Source organism: Herpailurus yagouaroundi, unplaced genomic scaffold (assembly GCF_014898765.1).
Source record: "Herpailurus yagouaroundi ecotype Mexico unplaced genomic scaffold, PumYag 199, whole genome shotgun sequence".
In the NCBI taxonomy this organism is placed as follows: Eukaryota; Metazoa; Chordata; class Mammalia; order Carnivora; family Felidae; genus Herpailurus; species Herpailurus yagouaroundi.
The window spans coordinates 2,062,863-2,083,850 of NW_024412430.1; the positions used below are offsets into that span (position 1 = coordinate 2,062,863).

Here is a 20,988-nt window from a genome sequence, read left to right on the forward strand (position 1 = left end):
CCAAACTTTTTTTTATTTGTCTTTTAATTGGTTGTTATTCCTCCGAATGAATGATCTCTCTCTTCTTTCCTAAAAGCAAACACAAACTCCTTTGGTTCGGAAGAGGTCTCGGCGGTGCTTTTTGGTTTCTCTGGAGATTTTTTCACTTCACAGCAACGATCTTTTAAAAGGCACCTTTTAGCTTCTTTTACCACATCTCATTTCCTTATTTTTCTTCCTTCCTGTTTTCTTGTCTTTTTTTTTAACCCCAAATTGAAGGGGATTATAAAAATAAAAGAGAGTGAAACGCTTGCGGCTTTTTTTTTTTTTAATTCTCTCTCCTTTCAAACTCTGCGAACACCACCTCAAAATAATATACAAGTGTGTGAGAGAGGGGGAAGAAAGCAGCCAACAGCCCAAACACCCGCTCAGAACAGCTCTAACAACACGCTCTGTGTAGGTGACTTCTTTGACCAAATTTAGCAGCAGCTAATCATTAACATTCTGATACATATTCACAACCGTCCGTGGAGGGACCGCAGAGCATCCCGGGAGATGTAGTCCACCCCCAGCGACCTCGGTTGAGGATTCGGCCAGATTGACTACAATCACCGGCCCGCCACGCGACAGCTCTGGGGCGCTCTTCAAGCGCCCCGCCCACCCTCGGCGCGGTAGGCGTCTCCAGCAACCAATCAGAGGTGGCTGAACATTAATCGCCGTTCTGTGTTACTGCCCATCATTTCACTGCTGACAAATGGCGAGCCAGAGGGGAGGAGCAGGCCGGGCTGGAGCCCACGTGGGGGCCGGGCGTCGTCTGCGGTTCGGGCCAATGAACGGAACGGGATGGGGTTAGCGGAGGCGGAGCGGAGACGGCCCGCCCAAGGCGGAGCTTCGCCTTGGCTGACGTTCCTTAGCGCGAGCGTTCGAACCGGGGAAACATTTGTTCAGCTGTCAATCAAAGTAACGTGGGCCTGGGAGTAGCGGCGGCGGCGGCGGCGGCGGCGGCGGCGGCGGCTGCTGCTGTTGCTGTTGCTGCTGCCCTGGCTGCATCTTCAGAACTGGGTGTTGGTGGCGGTGGTGGCGGCAAAATAAAGAGGGTGGAGGGGGCGGTAAGGCTAGAGGCTGGTCAGAAGATCTCCTTCCGAGTCTAGTCCTCCCTTCCGCCCCCCTCCAACCCAAACAACCCTCGGCCCCTTGCTCCTCGGCCTCGCCAGGAATGCGGACTAATTAGGGTCCAATGTCTCCTTAAAGAGACAAGCTCGGCCTTGTGTAACGCGCCGAAACCCCTGTTGAGACAAGAGAGGGAGGATCACACCGATCCCACTTCGTTCGGTTCACATCAATTTTACGCGCCGCTGGAGCCGGCATAATTTTCTGTGTGAACGCGGTCTCGGGCCCCTGTTCTTGTTTAGAGCAGGAGACGGAGCTGCGAGACGCTTACTGGGGCAGGGGGCCGGGGTACGGGTGGGGAGGGCGCCCCTCCGAGGCCCGAGGGGCTGTGATTGTCGTTTAACCCCGAAGTGGGGCCGATTTTCTCAAGCAACTATGCGAGGAAGCGCCCCAAGTCGCTCTCCTCGAGAGCCGCGGGGGCGCAACCGTGGAGCCTCGGGGTGGGGCTGGAGGCCCGGGGGCAAGGGTCGCCAGATTCCCAAAAGAACTTTGTCGAGAGGGCCACTCTCACTCCGCAGACTGCAGTCGGTCAGCACTATGGCAGTGTCAAGGGGGTACCAGACGCAGGTACTGGGCAGAAAACGCCCCTGCGCCCCTGAGATGCTCCTTCCCCCCCCGGATCAGTAGGAAGGAGATTGCCCCTCTTTTTCCTGCTCTTGGGAGGAGCAAGTCAAGCTTGACGCGGTTGAAACCCGCTAGGAGGCCAAGCGGACCACGAGAGAGGGTGGGTCGGCCACCCCCGGAACACGGTCCGGGAAAGTGGGGGTGGTGCAGGGGCAGAGGCCAGGGAAGGGGCATTTTTAGGGAAGGAGCTAATGAGGAGGGGCCCGAGGCAGACAGCGCCTTCTTAGCCCTCGTCCAGCTGGGGTTGCTCCCTGGTTTAAGGGTTGTCGGTGAAGCTGGTAGCCTTTCCTAGTAACCCTCTAGCCTTTTGGGGGTGTGCAGGAATTCAGAAAAAAGTCAGATTGAGGGTTGACTAATTTAAGGGTCTGTTTTGGACGTTCATTTCTGAGTGTCTTTTGCCTACTCTATCTTGAGACGTTGGCAGAGATGGTTCAGCATTAGTGGAAAACCAGTCTTCTTAATGATATCCCACGCCTCAGTGGACAATCAATGACTTACTGTCCAAGTTAGCACATTCTATGGGCTTCTTCCTGTGCGGGCAGTGTGGAAGGCTGGTGCAAAGGAAGGCTTCACAATGTAAAGTCCATCCCCAAACACTTTCAGCAATTCAATTCAGCGAATACTTTCTCCATCACCCAAAATAAGAAGATGGGCAGTTTTCTGAACCTCCTCTGTACGATGTGTCCAGTTCAAAATGAGATGTGCTGTAAGAACACACACGAATTCTGAAGAGTTAATTAAAAAAAAAGTAAAGTGAAATAGCTTAATAATTTATGATTACATGTTGAAATTCTAATATTTTAATATGATTGCTTAAACAAAACATGTTGCTATAGTTAATTTTTGTCTGTTTCTTTTTTACTTTTTTAACCCAGATACTAGGAGAGTTTCAATTACTTGATGGAGCACACATATTTTCACTGGACAGCACTGTTTTTGAAACATTCCTAAGAACCCATAGTTAGAAGAATTAAGTGATACAGTTTCTACACTAGGACAGTGAATTTTCTAAGAACACCAGCAACAATCACGTTTTATTCTACGGTTGGTTATTTTCTCCCAGTGGAGCTTTTCAATAGTTGGTTAAATGACCCACAGCGCCTCTGTAGGAAGTTCCGTGCTATCTGTTCTTGCCAGAATGTTAGCAAGTTCCATGAGAACAAGAATTTGGTTATGCTCACAGCCACACTCCAGATGCTGTCCGGCACATAGTTGGTGCTCAGTAAATATTTGCTAATGGCATTAATGAGCAAACCCCAAGTTGTATCAGCATGGAAAGCTTCTGTATCTTTTGGGCCATATTTATTGAGATTCTGTGCAGTTTATTCCTAGTACGGGGAATGTGAATCCTAATAACGGAAACTGAAGAGCTCGGACAAAGGGAAACTGCTCTGTTAGGAAATCTCAAATAGCTTATGGCAGGGACCTCTCTCCCAAACTCTCTCAATAGGTCGTGTCAACAGAAAGGTGATAAGACATCAGGATGTTTCTTTACTTTTTATTAAGTGCAGTTTTAGAATACTGCCCTTGGATATGTTTCACGTTTTGCTCATTTGGCAGATCTACATGACAGCAATGTCTCAGAAAGATGCCAAATGAAACAACTGGTGACCTGGCAGAACACAGAAAGCAGGACACAAAAACAGCTGCTTTTGTCTCTTCTGCTCTCTGCTTGTGCTTCTCTCTCTCTCTCTCTTTTAAAGTGTATTTAGTTAGTTATTATTTATTATTTATTTATTGGAATCTGTACACCCAGTGTGGGGCTCAAACTCACGACCCTGAGATCAAGAGTCACATGCTCCTCCAACTTAGGCAACCAGGCACCCCTGTGCTTCCCTTGATTGCACTTTTTTCACAAACTGTTAAGCAAGCTGTGAAGTGGCCTGGCAGGGGTGGGGGTGTGGGGGGTGGGGCTCGCCTTACACACAGTGCTGAGCTCCGGAATGTCTCTGTGGGCAGGGCTCAGCACAGCATGCCTGTTGGAAGCTAGGCCTGGAGGTTCCAATCTTAAAGTGATACATGCAAAGCAAGCACATTGTTTTCTCTTATGTTATATGTTATAAATTATGTATTCCTCCTTCAAGCATTTATTGAAAAAAAATTTTTTTTTTACCTATTATGTGCCAGGATAAGGGAACTGAGCAATAAATGTGGGTATTTTTTTTAATTTATTGCCTCACAGCTTCAAATTCATCCTCGTTGCCTGCTGTGTGAAAATAGATCTGGGCCCTTTCAACACTTTTCTTTGCCAGCTGGTACCAAAACTTTGTCAATAGAGGGTGCTGAGGAGACATTACAAGGGGAAAGGGTTTTGCTTCCTGGTTCTGGTGTGCAGGCCAGGCAGATTGCCACAGCACAGGTGCCAATCCATTGCACCCAGCAGCCAGGAGCTTCTTCCAGGACTCTCCTCATGTAGTTTCGGACCAGAGTGCCTCTGGGGAGACATTCCCTGAAACAGCTTTCTTTGGCACCCCAGAGGATGGATTTCTAGTAAGTTCTGGAGTGTGGATTTCTGGCAAGTTCCAGAAAGCAGACTTCTATCAGGGTCCACCTGCTCCAGCTGTGCCATTTTGAGCAAGGTCTGGATTTCAGCCATAGAGTGTGTGTGGGTCCTGGGGAGGCTCCTGCTTGAGTCCTCTGTCTCAGCCCTAGAGGTACTGGCTGTTCCTTATATCTGCTATTTGTATATTCTTGAGGGTTCTCTTTACCTCTTACCACACCCTCCTTACTCCCATGCCCTGTCATAATTAGTAAGTCTTTATATTGAACTTCTCTTGTTCAAATTACTGTGTAATTGGACTTAGGCTGATGCAGTAAACAACATAGGCAGAGTCTCTCCCCTTCGGGGACTTCCATTCTGATTGAGAGAGGCAAACAGTTGAACGAGTAGCAGCATGCTACGAAAGCCCCAGTGTGTGCTATGAAGAGAAATAAAGCAAGGTGGGCAGAGAGGGGTGACTGCAGTAGTGGAACCAGCTGGGATGGCAGGATGCTCCCCAGAGGAGACAGTTAAGCGGAAACCTGAGTGCCACGAAGGAGCCAGCCATGGCAGGGATCACTGAGCAGCCTTCTTAGGGGGACTACGAAGTCCCCATCTGCAGAAATGTTGGTGAATTCATTAGGATTTCAAAAAGACTGCTACGTGTCAGGGTAAAAATAGTGTAAGATCAGGTCACAGCCACATCAATGGGTCCGGATCACATGGAACTTTTGACATCTGGCAAAGGCATTTGTTTTGTATTCTGAGCGTAATGGAAAGCCATTGTAGGGGGAGGAAGGGTGGTAGGAGGGAGTGACGGGATGATTACAAACATGAATGTGGTCTGTAAGTGCCCTCATTCGCTCTTGGCCTACGATTGAGAAAACATCCTTTTCCATATGGGAGAATACCTACTACTTTTATCTGGGGCAGCTAATACAGACTATGGAGATACACATCCCCTTGGCATTGGCGCTGCCTCCCCCCACTGTCGAGTGATGGGTAAATTTTAATTTGAATAGAGGCCATTTATGCAATTCAGAAATGTCAAGCAGAACAGCAATAATCATAGAGAATTAAAGACATGGAGATTCATTTCTAGATCAGCAACTGATTTGCCTCATAACTGACTTGTCACCACCCTTCCAGCTATGATAAGATGGGCCTGACTGTATAGTGTACTCCTTATGTGAAAAGATTTAGTCTATCAATGTCAAAGAGAATGCCAAATTTCTGAACTTGCCTGGTGAGGTGGAGCCTTTTCTTTGCCAGCTGCCTTCAGGTTTACTGGTAGAGACTGCCAAACTACCTTTTTGTTGTGATGTCTTTTCTCAACTTGGTTAAAAGGCAAGTGGGCACCCATTGCTTTTGGAGGGAAGGGTAGCACTTGGCTCAGGAGTAGGGTGGACAAATGCATATAAGGACTAAGGAGGTTTCCTGGGAGAAAAGAATTCTTCTTATTGAACTGCTACATTGTTTGAACCCCTTCAGATGGTCCCTGATTACGTTTATTGGCAAGAAGGAACACTGAAGCCTTTCTCTCCCCCCCGCCAGGGGTTGGGGCACAGACACAGTGGGGTATGGGAGGTTGTCTAGAACTCACCATGCAGTCTACAGGAGAATGGACCAGTGACCTAGGTTTGGCATCAGTAGCTACAGAGGCAGGGGGTTATGGGTCTTTCTCATTCTGACAGAAGCCTGGGTTAAAGACAGGAATCATCCCCTTTGGCTTACTCATACTAGCACTAATGGAGTGCTTTGGGATAAATGACTGTATGAGGATGATAGAAGTCAGTAGAGGACCTCCTTATGGCAGCAATAGTCCTGAGTTCTGGGAGAGAGCCTGGACTTATGGCTAGTCTGAACAATGAACAATTGACAATTTGTCTGAATATTTAAGAGGAGCTGTGAATTTATTTATATTCCAAGCTGATAAAGCAAACTATATTTAAGGAATACACTATTAAAAATGACCCTCTTGGGGCACCTGGGTGGTTCAGTCCATTAAGCATCCAACTCGGGATTTTGGCTCAGGTCATGATCTCATAGTTCATGAGACAGAGTCCTGAGTCAAGCTCTGTGCTGACAGTGCAGAGACTGCTTTGGATTCTCTCTCTCCTTCTCTCTGTCCCTCCCCTACTTGCACACGTGTGCGTGCGCACGGTCTCTCTCTCTCTCTCTCAAAATAAATGAACATTAAAAACAATTTTTTTATGAACCTCTTGCTCAAGAAAAGTTCACATTATATTTACTTTCCTGGAATCTAGAAGAGACCTTTAATAGATACATCTGTTCCATACCCCTGCCTTTAAGCAAATGGGGTATTATTATCCCCACTTTAAAGATTAATCGGCTGAGGCTCAGAAAGAAGTTACTTGCCTGAGGTTATACAGTTTACAGGTACAGTGGCAGAGATCAAAACTTCTGTCTCCTGCCTCCTTATTTCAGACCTGTCTAAAACCTGTTTTCCACAAGTGGGTATGTGATTTAAGCACTACCCATCTCACCTGCATGGTTTACTCCTTTTCAAGCAGAGGTTTTCTTGCTAAACTGGAGGTGGAGGGTGAATCAGGGAGATGACTGTGTTGCAGCTGCCAGTGGACAAAACTTGAACCCGAGGCTTCCCATGGATGCCTCAGGAGAACCTTGCTCCCTCCTTTCCTCCAGCCCCCACCCTCAGAGTCTCTGCAGGCTGGAGAAGCGCAATTCGAGGGAGATCAAGGGTGCTGAGGCACAAGTCGTTCTCCACTTTCACAACAGCAGGGTTCACGGCCACTCAGCTGCTCCACAGCCTCCCGTAGGCCCCCCACTCGTGCTATCACAACAGCCTGTAATGCAGGTATTCCAGGAACAAAAACCGGGTTTACTTTCTGAAGCGGGTGATACGGGAATGGGGTAGGTGTAGGAAAGTATAACTAGATACCATACTGCTTTGTATTAGAAAATGATTCATGAAAATCCAGTGTTCTTTTCACAACCAGGGCTCAGTTTACAATTTATCGTGATCTGGTCCACTTTGGTTCGTCCTTTCCACCTTTTTGATTCCCTCTGTATGGCGCCTCCTCCATAATGCGGGGAAACATTTCCCCACTAAATGCAAACGTTTGCAGCCCCCAGAGAGTTTTATATCATAATTTGGGAGTTGCGTGGATCATACAGAATGGATTTGGGTTCAGGATCCCCTGCTAAGCATGATCACTTTTTCTTTCCCCTTCTTTAATAATTTCAAAGAAATGAACTTCTGGAGGGAACGTTTATTGGGGGAAGTGGAAGCCGACACGTTTTGTTGAGAATTGATTAGTTGTCTTATAAAGTGACCAAAACTGTAAGGCTCTAGAATCTTAATGCCAGTATGTTGGCTCCCACTGCTATAATTTAATTCAGGACTTGTCCTCAATATTATGGAGCCTGGAACAATTCTGGTAAGTCACATGACTTCCTTTAACAGAAATCCTTGTAAAATAGTGTGAAGGAGCCATCATTCATAGTGTAGTATCTAGTCTAGTGCACAACCACTTTTAGGAAAGACTAATTCTGGGAAATTTTCATTCATGGAGATACCTTATACATAACCACCACTGCTTGGCTTTATATAGAACGAGATTTAAATGGTTTTGTGATGGATTTTTATTAAATATGTCCACAAGAGAGACTATTGGATACCTTATTTCTGTATGGACCACAAGTGTTTACATAGTGTTGTCACACATTATTATATCTGGTAATATGTAAAGACACTGAGAGATGGGAAGAATGGGTATTAAAACCCCCATTTTACAGACTAGGAAACTGATGTTCAGAGAAACCAATTGCCTCTTGAAGATTATACAACGAGTAGGCACATGGGACTCAAACTTGAGCTTTCAATTTCATTCTTCCCACTCCTCTCCACAAGAGCCGCCTTTCAATATCATAGGTTAATTACAAGGCTTTGTGCTTTCCAAAGTGCTCCCACGTGCCTCTTCCTTCCTTACAAAATGCTGGTAGGCAAGGAGGGCAGGTATTGTGACCACCTTACACATGTGAATACTGTAACTCAGAGAAAAGTGACGGGCTTGACTCATCTGTGTATAAATATAGGTACACGCCAACTCTACAATGTAAATTTTTATGTATAGCCGTATATAATAACAGTTAATATCCTGAAATATATACAGCTAGAAAATATACAGGGGTGTCTGGGTGGCTCAGTAGGTTAAGTGTCAGACTCTTAATTTTGGCTTAGGTCATGATCTCATGGTTTGTGAGTTCGAGCCCTGTGTCAGACTCTGTGCTAACACTGTGGGATTCCCTGCCTGGGATTCTCTCTCTCCCTCTCTCTCTCTCTCTCTCTCTCTCTCCCTCCCTCCCACCTCAAAATAAATAAATAAACTTAAAAAATATATATAGAAAGGTGTTATCTGTATAACCCATGAATCAGCTAGCCCATGTCCCCATCTTGCAGACTGCTGGATTTCTTGCTCTTATAGCTTTCAACAGGAATGATTCACCACCAACCCATGTACAGTAAAAAATTCAGCATCCTTCTCAGTAGCTCCAGGGATGCTGGAGGGTCTCTGTTTCTCTTTACCATCACTGCTGAAAGCTTGATCTCTATGTGATGCCTCCTGCTCATCTGTCCCTTTTCCACACGAGGCTATCCTTCCGGACATCCTTCAGTCTTCTGAAGTACTCTTGACACAAGCAGTCTGTGATGAACACTTTTACTGAAGGTTTGGGTGACAGAGGGAGTTAACAACTCAGTAGGGCAAACAAAGGAAAATAGAGTATTAACCATCCCTGGCCCTTGGTTATCTCTACCCCCTTGACCTCAATTGCGGACACCATCCAACTATTGTTCAGTCTAGCAATTCTCCTTCCCTCCTCCTGCCTCATTTCGTAGGACAGGCAGTGATAGCATGGTTGGCATACCTTCCCCTAGTATAGTTACCACTATGTAGCATTTTCACACTGGAAGGTTGATTTCTGAACCCAATTGTTGCAACATCTATGTAGGAAAGAGAGATGCGCAGGAATAACTCACTCGTTCTTCTCTTGATTTGTAACCCAAACCGAGGCGCCTTTTTAAAAATAATTCAGTGAGAATTTAAAGCAAAATTAAGGCTTGTGAAAGGGAAGCCATGCTGGAAATAATCTTATAATCTCCAGGAATGACATTCATCAAGGATTTAAACAGCAGCATAAACTATTTCTCCTTTACAGGCTTACGAAATTTGGTACTTAACGCTTTCTTGAAAGGAAACAGTTTGTTTTTAATTCCTTGGAGGATTTTATATTCTGTGAAAATTTTAAGATGTGTAATTAATCATGCGGAAAATGATTTATTATGATGGTAATTGTCATGTATAAGTATAGTTTAATAAGACATTGAAAATGTAAACTAAAGAATTGTCAAATATTTATTTCAAATTGTGTTCAGGAGCATTTTTACAACATTTAAATTGCTATGCAGCCCTGTTCCCTAACAACTTGCTCCAAAAACAGTAAACACGTGAAAAAATTAGTCAGCTTCAGAAATCAACTCTAAGCTATAAAAACACTGGATGGTAATAACTGTACTGGCAAAAGGTATGCTAACTGTACAATTCCCATCAATTCTCAAGCAAACTGTTTACGATAGCCTAACACAAACAACCAGATTTAGCATTTACCTTTTGAAAATTTGCTTTCTGTTGAATGAAGTATGTTAGTCACATACATTTTTGAATTATTTATGCAATGCTTAGGAAACTTTATAATCAAAGTTGCATCAAAGTAAGTTTAATTAAATTTTTATTATCCGTAAAGCTACTGCATGCACAACTAGAACTTGACTAATTATTAAAGCCAAACATATACAAAATCATAGCTTAGCGAGGAAGCATAGCCAAATAAAATACTCACTAGTCAGTTCAACTGAAAATTTAAATAGTGATCAAAAGGGACGTGTATTTCGTTTTTGACATCTCAAGTATCAAGACTTCCGGTGCTGGGAAGCTACTGATTTCTCTTATGAACCTTGCCGCATGGCCTTCTGTTATATCTTAAGAAGGACCTGTATTTATTTATTCCACAGCTGAGTTACATGTAATCGACCCCCACTGGTAGCTAATGTTTACTTCTCAAACCACATTCTTTGAGAAGTCCCACGAAGTGTGCCCAACACTGTCATATAAATGATCTAATACAATACCTTAAATTCCATCTCATGTTTATTTTAAAGGTGAGGCCATAGACTCTTGAACAAGTTCTCTAACTTGCATAAGTTCATCCAACCTGCAAATGGCACAGAAAGATTCAAACTCAAGACTGTTTCTCCAGACAGTTTTTCAGGTTTGTGGGTTGGTTTGTTTTCTGCTGCTTCCGAACTACCCTTTTCTAGGTCAGAAAGGAGTAAGACATTTAGATACATATTTGTGAAATAAAATATCTTTTGTTTTCTTCATTTTGTTTTCAGGGAACAAGTTGTGGCTAACAATGCGTTTTATGTGTCTTTCTATATTGTGTGATCTTCTTTGGAAGAATTTTGATGTGAACCAATGAGTCAACAAATGTTTGCTAAGTTTTTATTTCCTCAATTGAACAAGATTAAATCCTAATTCATTCAAATTGTTTTGATGTTCCAATGAATAATCAAATGACCCATTCTCTAAGCCCATCATTTTTATTTTTAATACTTGGCAGAGGAATAATCACTAAAATTAGTGTTTAAAATATAGAACTAGGAACCACACTTAAGTAATTACCAAAGCCTATTGTCAACATGGTACCCTGAGAATTTTGGCATATTTTAAGTTTCAGGCGTGATAGCATGCAAAAAATCCAGTCATAAAGGAAGTTATCATGAATAGTAGAGAGTAACACAAAAAGACACACATATACATGTGAGTGTCAACAGTTGATTTCATAAATAATTTCCTGCCTGCTGATGACTGCACCCAAATCTTTCTTTAATTATAGAGGAAAACTGATAACAGTTAATAATATAGTTTCATTTGCTATCTTTCTTATATTTAGACTAATGATCAGTGTTCTAATATACTTGTTTTGATTAGATAAAAAATAAGCAAAGCAAGAACAAGGCATTGTATTGTTTAAGAAGATCCTTGACATATTTTAGGTTAACTGTTTCAAAAAGATCCTTTTTTCTCAGCAAGGTTCATTGGAGTCTACTGAAAAGAAAGGAAGAAAGAAAGAAAGAGAAAGAAAGAAAAAAGAATATCATATTCATAACTGGTTTTTGCTAACAAACTTAAATTTATGAGAGCTATAGATGTCAGAAAAATCAAAATTTCATATCAAAGTCGAGGACAGAAATTCAAGTGTTTGTTTTCTGAAGGGCCGCTGAATACATTGTCCAGATTGTACCACGGAAGGCTGAAAGCAAAACACGGGTGGGTCTATCAAACAATCCCTGACTCTGTTTATAACAACTGAAGCTGTGCCTTTCATATCAGAGTCCCATCAGAAAGGGGAGGGGGAGGAAGAGATAAGCTCCTGAGTGAAATAGTAGCCTTTAACAACAACCAGTTACTTCCTGCAATCAAAACCATGCTAGCATGTGGCTTGTTCAAATAAAAATTACTGGACTGGGGCCAAACAAGGAAAAAGTAATTGATAATGTGGTTTTTTTTCAGAAACCATCCATCCATCAAATGTGTCAGTCCTTCATAATACTTTATTTCCCTTCTGAACAAAGATCTTTAAAATTCATTGTGTGCACTTAAAAACAAAGTGTCCTTGTGCTGGTTTATAAAGATTCTCTTTTAGTTTGGGTTTGTTTTGTTATTTGATTACATTCCCTCCCATCCTGCATTTTTTTTTTTTTCCAGATAGTTGCTGGAAATTTCTGCCATTCTTAAACAAAGCATCTTTGTGCTGTATCAGCTTGCATTTTCCTTGGATTGTATTTGGATGATGCCTTTTCACTGACTTCAGCACTAGAGTATTGTGGCCATAGCTTTAGCAAGTAGATTGTAACAAACAGATTCGTGGGCCCTTTTTGTGTGTCGCATCCTATTAACCTGCTGGTAGGAAATGTTACAGAAAGTGAGGCACAGGAGCGATTACAGAAAGAATAAAAACCTGATGAGGAAATACTGGATTATACTTGCAGCAGGAGAAAGCTATTAACAGTTAGTTAGTATTAAAACATTTTCCCCCTCACCTCAAGCAATCCCTCCAACATATGGGAAGATCTTCTAACTGAAACAATTCATTCATTTTCAGAATCCTAAAGATCAATTTACAAAATTAACAATAGCCTAGCTCACTATCAGTCTCCCAAAGAAATTTCTACAATGTGAATTTCAGTGACATTCAGTCACTTCTGTTCTTGATGACTTCCATATTAAAGTCAAGTGTAGGGGGATTTAGTGCCACACACACACACACACACACACACAATTTTGCCCTAATGGTAAAGATCGCACTTCAAAATGCATATTTAAAGAAATATTACAGTTCCCCTTAAATTATATTTTAAATGATGGTTCCGTGATTAAAACACTGCAACTGAAAATATGAGAAATAATTAATGAGGCTTTTGTGAAGAAAAATACGACGGAAAAAGTCTGTGGGGTTCTGTAAGTTTTTACTTCATTCAACTACCTGTTTAAAGTCAATGCAATCATAGTATGCTCTCTTTTGTATTCTTGGAATACTCTCGACCACTGACCTGCAATTACTTTAGGTTTCTATTTAGATTTTGTCACCAGTGTCTTGGGACAGGCTAGCCAGGAGAGAGGACCTTCGAGATAGTTGTTCCTTGTGCAGCCAGCTAAGGCCTGGCTCCTATTAGCTCACCAAGCATCTCAATAAAGTTTCCTTTTAAAGAATGCCAGGAACAAAAAGCTTCAGTAGTTGCACAAAAGCGCTCCATTACACGAAGTCTTGCCCCTGGAATTACTCTTTGGGCCTTCTCCAAAATAATAATAATAATAATAATAAAAAGTAATATTTATTCAATATAATAATAACCATTTTCATGTGTAAACTCTACTCCGCCTATGAGATACCAATACTAGAATAGCAAAAGAAGCAAATATTCACTCCTCATCCAAATATTGCAACACAGAGACGCACAAAAGTGTATAGGGCCTCAGGGTTATTTTTGGTGGGAGAGATATTATCAGTTTGGAAATGGTAAAGAGGTCAACTACTAAGTCAACTTCCACTGTGGGTCCCCTGAAAATGAGGTCTAATTTAGCTCTTTGTGGGAAATTGCCAAAAAAGTCAATGATACAAATTCTGCCTTCAGAAGTACTCATAAAAAGGAGCTTTGGGGACAAGTGCCAATATTTTCATTCTTTGTTTTTCTGCTAGGATTTACTGCATATCAATGTCGCCCATCGCTCCATGCTAGGCCTTGTGGGGAGATAAAAATGAGAGAGCATCATTTTTTGGTAATATTTTCACGTGCTTTGATTTTTTTTTTCCCCTCGTTTGTTTTATTTCCCTTAAGGGAACTCCTCCCATGTTGCCACAGGCGTTCAAAAAGCTCACTTCCTAGAAGTTTAGGATTGTTACAGAAATCGTTCACAATGAAAAAAAAAAGTTAATATTCAATGGCTGATATCCAAAAGAGGATTTTTGTCACAAGTCAATGTAGACTTGAAAGCCAGGCTTTGTTGAAACAGAAAGGACTTTCCAAATTCATTGTACCATTGTATCAAGAGCTAGGCTTGGCCGAATAGATGAGTCTCTTCCTTGGGAGGGGAAGCCAGGCAGTGATGCTTACTGCCCTGAGGTAGCAGGACAATGCAGTGACAACAAAATTCCCCAAGCTTATTCCTGTTGGCCTGAGGGTTGTGGAGAGAAGGAAGTGAGAGAGGAAGGTTGGTAGTGGTCAGGCCCATGACTCCATCTTTGTTCTTGGGCTAATGTTCTGTCGACAGGAACATATGTTACGCACATAAATCATTCACTCATTATGCACATATTTTCACCCTTTTATATGTCTGAAATCAGGACCTATCAGGATGTGTCATATCTTCCAAAGAATTCTTTTCTTTTTTTTTTTTCAGTGGTATACAGAACATTGGTATATCATAAAATCAATGGCATTGTGTATTCAAAGAAATGTTCTAAGTTGAAGGAAAAGGTGAAGAGAGGTGCTTCTCCCCTCCTTTCCACTTGTGGCTCTGTGAGGACAGAGCAAGGATGGCCGTAGTAAAGTAAACTCACAGATACCCCAAAGTGAGGCAGAGGGCAGACCTCTTGAACCACTGTCTGCTTCTCAGTGGCATGAATGAGACCCAAAGGAACCAAAGAGAGGGAGTCTGAAAAGTTAAGGGAGAGTCTGACAGGAACTCTCTAGAAGGAGGAGAGCCACTGTGTCAGGAGCAGCAGTTGAGTTCTGCCTGGTGGACTGGCTGGGCCAGTATTTCTTGGGGAGTCCTCAGCACTAGCAGAGCAAATGTGGGAAGAAGTCACCAGGGAGATGGCCAGTCCAGATCAAGAAAGAGAAGACTGACAGTCAGTTGCTGTAGCTCCCTACTCCAGGATGGCTTCACGGTAGAACCTCCTGGAAGGAGAGCCACTAACCCTCCGTGGCCATCACTTCCCTGGAGAACTCCTTTGAGTCCCTCCGCAGCAAACCTCATGGGGATCCAAGATAGACTCTTTTGATCTGAGGACCTTGTCACCCCACTACCTCCACTAGCCACAGAAACCCCGGGACCTCTCCACAGGTACTCAGAGGCCATCTTGGGGAAAACAGGGAGAGGAAGCAGAAATCTGAAAGGTGTGGAGCATTTCTTCCAAAACAGGCTGAACCGTGAGGTAGAGAAAATGTCACAATTAAGGAAGAGGATGAAATATTCTGGGTTGTTAAAATAAAATTGTTTTTTTTTTCTTTTTTTCCTTGCTGATCAGTTAGGCATTTATAAAAGGAGATGAGTTAACAGGAAAATAAAAGAAACTGTACTTTCCATTAACATCTGACTTGTACTGTGAGTAAATATGTGACTCCAGGCCCCAGAGTAATGACATCACTGCCCTCAAGAAGTTTAGAATCTAAAGAGGGATAATATGGGAACCTACGTAACACGAAGGAGCCAGTCGCATAAGAGTCTATGGGAGATACATCATGTTTCAATTATGCATAAATTAGCAAATTGTGATTCTATGACCTGTATTGTAATATTAAGGGTGTTTTGATTGAACCAAAGGATACTTTCACTATTAAAATTGTTTATACATATTAATATTATTGATCCTGATTAAGAAAGCAGCAGATCCGGGGAGTGTGGGTGGCTGTCAGGTGAGCATCCGACTTAGGCTCCGGTCATGATCTCTTACAGTTCCTGGGTTCGAGCCCCACATCAGGCTTTGTGCTAACAGTGTGGAGCCTGCTTTGGATGCTGTCTCCCTCTCTCTCTGCCTCTCCCCAGCTCGTGCCCTTCCTTCCTCCCTCCCTCCCTCTCTCTCTCTCTCAAAAACAACTAAACATTAAAAAAATTTTTTTTAAAAGAAAGCAGATCCTTTGACTAACAATAGTCAAATATACGTGAAAACAGAAGTATCAGCATTGGAGCAGATTATCGTCCACCTGTTGCTGGGCCTTTTCCAGAAATGATACAAATTAGTTCAAGAAAAAAAAAAAAAACCCAGCAGATGTCAGGGACACACGGACAAGTGGTTTTGAGACCTGGACAGCAGCACAGAACGACTTTATGGGAGGAGGTAAGCGGGCCTGGGAGGGAGACAGAAATGGCACGGACGTTCCTCTGGGACACATCAGCTCAGTGACCTACCCCAGACATCTGAAGTCCCCACCCATGTCCCCGCTCACAGCTGTGCTTCAAGGAGAGGCAGGCAGGGGCCCATGGCCTGCCACTCTGGGCCCCCCCCAGTCTCAGCGGGGTCTCACCAGCTACCAGGAAATGCTTCCTTGGGCAGTGAATATAGCCTGCTTTGTTCTTCCCTCAGCCCAGGACCCCAGATTTCTATAGCTCTCCCACCACCCCAAAATGTGAGGGTGCTGGGTGAATAGGGTAGCTGCCCAGTGGACGGATCATCCTGTCAAAATGAGAAGGGGCACTCTGAACATCCTTTTTAATGCAAATGAATCCCCTCTTTAGAAAGCTGGGCCTATTGACTAAAAACCATTATCACGGTGAGAACAAATGAGAGGAAGCAGTTAAACATGTTCTCCCCCCCCCCTTTGTGTTTATAGCTGCCCAGAAATGAACATCAATATTTAAATGTCTGAATTATCTCAGGCTTGTAAAAAACCAATTAGCGACTCCACGGGCCCAGTGTTTGGGGCCTCCGCAGGGCGTAGTATGGGGCTGTTTAGTTCTTGCGGTCAGAGGCAGGGAGTTCCAGGACAGGTCAGAGTGGCAGGGGTCATTGCTGGGTTAGTGGGGTCCCCAGGGACCATCTGTCCTAAAGGGGCAGGTCAGTGTGGGGTCGGGAGTCTGCAGCAGCCCTTGTAAGGCTGTCAGGAAGGATCCAGCAGGAGTGTTGGCAACACACAGCATTTGACCAGAACGGCTGCATCCCGGAAAACACGTCACAGATGGGCGCCTTCATTCTGGGCATTTGAGGGCCATCCAGGCGGAAACCTTCAGGCTTAGAAAACCTCAATTCACTATAGTAATCCTGGTTCCTCTGAAGAAAGGAGTCCACCTCTCCAGCCAGAGCTTCCATGTTTGGGTCTGAAAGTAGCACCCCATCTTCAGACGTCACACATCCTCTGCAGGCACATCTTGCTTGGCCTGGGGCAGAGGGAATGGGCCATGGGGCCCGAGGCTCGTGTGTATTAGATCTCTTTCCGGCAGACATCATTGGTTGTCTACTCGATATCTATTAACCCACTTTTTCCTTACTCACAGAACCCCTATCTGTTTGTGGCAACAGAAGATCCACACCTATGTGGGATACATGATTTCCCAACCTCCATGGCCACTGGGGGTGGTGGTGAAAGAGAAGGAAGTAGGAGATATTGGGACAATGGCTTCTGAGAAAGATTACCGCCCCCCCCCCCGAAGAGGACAGACACTGTGGGCATGGCTCTTCCAGCTTTGAACTCTGACGTGCTGTCTGGAGCTGCACCGGGATCTCCATGCGGCTGATTAGAGCACAGAGGTCAGAGGTCAGTTGGATTCCATGCCTGCATTTCCTCCACAATTATCTATTGAGCACCTGCTACGTTTCAGGCTCGATGCACAAGACACAGACACATACGTGTCTGTGGTCCTCACTCATTACTTCTACCAGGTATTGTATCACCCACGGCTTCTGTTTGCAATAGATTTATTGCAATAAATACTTTAGAATATTAGATGAAATGGGGGAGGGGATTCATAGAAGATACTAGATAATGAGAGTTTCACTGGAAGACTGGAAAATGTGACTTGGAAAATGGACGGAAGACAAGGAGGAAGGCTGGGCGTCAGAAGGCACAGCCACGGTCGTCCCCAGGAATGACCAAGTCATAATCAAGCCATGGCCACCTTCACAGTCTCCACTGAGTTTGTAACCACATCTTCCAGGGTTGCTGACTTCTGCCTGTATTCTAGAATTCTAGAGCCAGTTTCTCAGGAGCAGGCATCAGGTTCTGCTGAGCTTTCTCACATGCCTGCACACCGGCAATTGCAGAAATGAGTGGAAGCAGGATCCAATGCCCCCACTCTTGTCCTGTTGTTTGTGGGCAATTAGTACCTTAATCACCCTCCTGCAGAGGCCACACTCACAGTGCCTGGGGGCAACTCCCAAAGGAGACTGGGACACTCTGGGAAGAAGGACCAAAGCTAGGGAGCCAAAATAAAAAGGTGTATGATGGTAAGAATAATTTACATAGAGTATTACAGTTTCCAAAGTGGAAAACAGTACAAATAGCTTTCAGACACTATTTTAAGGTTTTCAAAGTACATCTGATCTTCACAAGACTGAGATGCAGGCAGAGCAGGTATTATATCTGAGCTTCAAAAAGATGAGATTGTTTTTATAGAATATAAGGTGTTCAGTGATCACCTGACTTTTTATTTTAAAAGAAAGAGATGTGTAACCTTAAGTATGTGACAGTTTCAACTGGGGATGACTTCAGCATATTTAGAGTGCAAACAAAATCTTCTGTCAACAGTGTTGATTTATATATACAAATGAACTAGTTTTCTGAAAAATGAAGGTCTTCTATTTGGAAGTTAAGGCGATTATTTTTCATATTGGACTCGTCTCAAAGTTTCTCTCAAATGCTTATCAAATTCTCAATTCTTATCTTATAAAGACAAAGCCACATAGCAGACCTAATCTTACATTTAATTGGTGTAGACCAAGGATGGCAAAACATGACATATGTCTTGTTATTCTCCTATCTCTTGACCTTCACAGACATAACTAATTAATCATGGCATTCTTTCTCATAGAGTCAAGGCATGGTCTCAGAATTCCTTTCAACTTGGCCCTAAAAGCAGCCCCTACCAATCAACCCACCAACCAATCCCCTACAGGAGCGGGGTTCAAAATGGAGTTGTAGTCATCAGAGATTTCTTTTGTTTGCCCAGAATATTGATGTTCCGGGAAGAGCACACTTCTTCCTCTAGAAAAGTCTTCCAAGCGTGTGGTTCAAATCCTGGGCTTTAATGTGGGTTTGAAGGTTTGGTTAAACTGCAGCCTGTGGTCTCTTGGAATTCAAAACCCATCTCCATCAAGACTAAAGTTTTAGAGGATGTGATAGAGGATATCATGATAGTGGAGTGTGGGGCTTCCTCTTATGGCACTCGGCATGGTGCTGCAAGAGAAAGACATGCTCTGCCCCTATTAAAGATTGAGTAGCAGGAGAACAAAATGGTTTTGCTAAGCGAATCCATTTCTGTCCTCAGCAGAGGGCCTATAACTGCGAAGGCCTGGTATTCAAGCACCGGTGAATTGCAAAAATCTTCTTCTCAGCCCAAGCTAAAGTGGGGGATTGAGGAAAACCCAGGGAAACAAGGAAGTCTGATCTCCCAGGCCCTCTCCCCAGCATTAGCTAAAGTTAGGGGAGAAAATAGTTTTTGCCTCCCTTCTCTACTCACCCCTCCTGACCACAAGACAGAGGCCGAGATCTATGATTTTAAACTGAAATCTAGGCAGATGGAGGGTAGGAGGAAAAAGTGATGGTGATGTTTAGTTCAACTATCAGGCTGGACCACAGTTCTGGCGCTGGTGACTGGGCCATGGTGATGTTGCCAGACAAATTTCAAATCTGGACACAGAAGCCAGTGATCGCTTAAGCACCAAGAAATCCTTACACCTCTAGGTGGGTGCCAATTGTAGGGATGCTGGATGCTTGAGGTGTCGAAACGTCCCCAAACCTCTCTCCCTTCTCTTGGGGATCCTGCTGACGAAAATGGAGGGGGGAAATCACCCAGCTGGCAGAACCCAAGCTACCAGATTGGCCAATTAAAGAACCCAACATACTGCCAGGGAAATGGTTCAACACATAGATGCCAGTGAGACCTACTAAAGCCATCATTTATCTTATTATGCCTGACCAGCAGGATTTTTTTTTTTTTTTTTTTGTGGATGGAAAATGCTAGAAACACTCTCCTGCCAAGGCCACACACATACAAAGACTGAGAGCAATTCCCAAAGGAAATTGGAGCGCTCTGGGCCAGGATCAATAGCAATACTCAATGCTGGGTCGCATTTGCCCCTGCATGTGGCTTCTATATCTGCTATTTCTAAGTGGAAACTTTTGATTAGCAGTATCTTAATTTTCTGCCACCATTAAATATTAATATCAGAAAAGTCACATTTAAACTTAATAAATAAGATCAGATATCATCCGATACTGCACATTCAGCTATTTGCATTGAGATGCGCTGAATGCATCTGTGTTTGTATGTGGCATTACTGCCTTTGTAAACCGGTGTCCATATTGGTTTATCTATCTCCACAAAAAATCTGTTAATGTGAAACCACAAAATTCAGTGGCTTAAAACAACAACCATTTTATTTAGTTTATGAGTTTGTAGGTTGGTTGGGCAGTTCTTCAGTCTTGGCTAGGCTTGACTGATCTTGGCTGAACATACTCCTGTGTCTGCAACTTAGCTGGTGGATTGGCCAGGGGATGCCTGGTCTAAAATGTCCTCACCTACAATGATCTGGCTCTGACTCTAAAGTCCATCATCTTCCATCAGACTAGCCGGGGCTTGCTTTAGTGTTGGTGGAAGGTTGTAATATAAAGAACATAAGCACATGGCACCTTTTCAAGCCTACGGTCAACTAACCTACTGTTATTTCTGTCCTATTTTATTGGCCAGAGCAAGTCATGGACCAGCTCGGGTTCAAAGGTGGGGAAATAGACTCCACCTATTGATGAAAGCTGCTGCAAAGTTACATTGCAAAGAGTGTGGATAGAGGGCAAAGGGGGAATTGGAGCTATTTTTGCAATCAATCAACCACAGAGGCTGTGCATGAAATTATTTAAATAGGAAGAAGAAGGTATATGAGAGAGCTAGGTGCCTAAGAGACGGACAGTGGTAGTGATTTGTATCTAAGATCTGTCCAGCGTTATTGTATTCTTACACCTCCAGTCTCCTAAGAAATAATTGTTTTGTGGCCCCTCTGTGGCTCAGTTGGTTAAGCATCCAACTTCAGCTCAGGTCATGATCACACAGTTTGGTTCTTGGGTTCAAGCTCCACATCAGGCTCTCTGCTGTCAGTGCAGAGTCCACATCGGATCCTCTGTCTCCCTCTCTCTCTGCCCCTCTCCCACTTGCACACACATGCACACACACATGCTCTCCCTGTCTCAAAAATAAAATAAA

General features: G+C 43.6%; 1 protein-coding gene across 1 annotated transcript in view; it reads right to left on the reverse strand.

Moving 5' to 3' along the window:
- TLE4 (TLE family member 4, transcriptional corepressor) overlaps positions 1–18,772 on the reverse strand; it is a 160,202-nt gene extending 141,430 nt beyond the window's left edge. The window contains exons 1-2 of the mRNA XM_040449282.1: positions 18,757–18,772; positions 158–161 (exon numbers count right to left, since the gene is read on the reverse strand). The gene's annotated coding sequence lies outside the window, so the exon portion shown is untranslated. The remainder of the gene's footprint in view (positions 1–157; positions 162–18,756) is intronic.
- Positions 18,773–20,988: the final 2,216 nt, after the last annotated feature.